The sequence below is a fragment of the Sinocyclocheilus anshuiensis genome, unplaced genomic scaffold (genome assembly GCF_001515605.1).
Source record: "Sinocyclocheilus anshuiensis isolate Anshui unplaced genomic scaffold, SAMN03320099.WGS_v1.1 scaffold1023, whole genome shotgun sequence".
NCBI lineage: Eukaryota > Metazoa > Chordata > Actinopteri > Cypriniformes > Cyprinidae > Sinocyclocheilus > Sinocyclocheilus anshuiensis.
This window is the reverse complement of record NW_015546084.1, coordinates 209,858-211,731: the sequence shown is the minus strand read 5'-3', so window position 1 is coordinate 211,731 and position 1,874 is coordinate 209,858. Positions and strand designations below refer to the sequence as shown.

General features: G+C 35.7%; 1 protein-coding gene across 2 annotated transcripts in view; it reads right to left on the bottom strand.

Annotated features, from left to right (window-relative positions):
- Positions 1 to 1,874, bottom strand: part of LOC107700014 (sodium/calcium exchanger 1-like) — an 83,413-nt gene that overhangs the window by 61,019 nt on the left and 20,520 nt on the right. The window lies entirely within an intron of this gene.

Sequence of the window (1,874 nt, the reverse complement as noted above, 5' to 3'; positions counted from 1 at the left end):
ATAGGACCTACAATAATGTACAGTATTTGAAAAATAATGTGTTTTTTGAACATTAAAGCATGTCAAAATATTCTGTTACACCAAATACACAAAATAATGATCTTTAAAAAAGCATCATATGACCCCTTTAAACTTTTAGAAAACACGTCGCAAATTTGTGGAGGTTTATTCCTTTTCATTGCGTCGCTTATGTTTTTAAATGCAGTCTGTGTGAATGGCGCTTCGGCTCTTTGTATTAAGCAACATGATGCTGTTTTGTTCATAATTGTTTATGCAATTTACGAAATTATATTTGATTTTTATGAGTTAATTTGGACGGAATGCACGTTTTTTATAGACAGTTATTTCCTTGCGTTTACAATTTAAATGCACTATTATTTTGCTCATTGCGCCCTCCTGTGGCCTCGGGAGACAAGACAAAAGTTTCCTTAAGACCTATTTAATCTGCATATAAAACATTAGAAATTAGATATTTGTTTAATTTTTATTTTGTGTTTGATTGTTAAAACAATTAATATTTGTTGTTTGTCTCAATAAATTGGGTTAATTTAAAAATACAGTGGTTAAATTTAAAAAAAAAATTCTATTGCTCTTTGTTTTAAAAAAGGTTATAAAAAATGTCAATAATTATCGATACCGAACGATATGAAAAATTATATCGTTGATACATTTTTTAGCTTTTCATTTTTGGGTGAACTATCGCTTTAAGGTCTTGGGAATATCGTGAAAATAATACAATAAACCTTGTGATCAATAAATAGCATCTACAACATTTTTGGGTGAACTATCCCTTTAATGGTCCTAAAACAGACTTCTGTTTCTTCAACAAAAAATATAATTTCTGTTTATTCCTTGTGATTTTATGAGCAGCATTTTGTTGACAGTTTTCAGGTGGGATTCCATAAAAGTCATTGCTATATTTCTCAGTGTAAGATGATTATTAACAGATCGGTCAATATTTGTCCATCCATCCTCCACCTTTTCATTCCACAGCAGTCAATATTTACCAGACATCTCTCCATCTTAATTTAACTTCCTTACAGGATCTCCCCCTAAAATCTTCCCATTTGAGTGAAGAACTGGATGGTGTAACACTAGCGGATGCGAGGCAGGGCTAAGCTTATATTAAACACAGTGTCACTGAGGACAGCTGCTCAAAGAAGCATTATGACTGCTCATTCAGACCTGTAAGACAGTGTGCAGTGGCAGTCTGAGGCTTTATCCAGCTGGAATGAAGTCTTTTCTGATGGCAAGAATGAGGATTCAAGCAGATGATCACACGGTGTGATTTAAAGCAACAAAACCACATTAAGAAAGAACGTGTTTTCTCCAAAATGCCAAGTTTGCAATTGCCAGTGTGCAGCCATAACAAACACATAACAATGATGATCAATTAGGGCCAGTGGCGGCAGGTGGTCATGTTGCACTTCAGAGAGGTGTGAGAGATCACGACACACACACACACACGCCCCAGCATGGGGAATCTGTGCCTCACTAGTGCACCAGACCCAATTAGGAAACAAACTGAGAAAAGCAGCAGGTCACCTCAATGTTTAACAACACAACCGCTGCTTGTTCGCCATCATTATCGCCCATGACTCCATAATCAGGCTTATGAAAGTCTTTCATTTCCACGCTCTACTCTTTTATCTGTTCCTTTTCTCCTCTACGTTGCAGGCCCTTTCACGCTCCCTCGACAGGGCATGTCATAATTGGCGGGAAATTAAGTCTGTATTTTCTAAGGATGTTTTAATGTCACTGGTGTCCAGGGGTGTGAAGTAACGAATTACAAATACTCACGTTACAGTAATTAAGTAGTTTTTATCAGTAATTGTACTTTTTTGAGTAGTTTAAAAATTGTGTACTTTTACTTT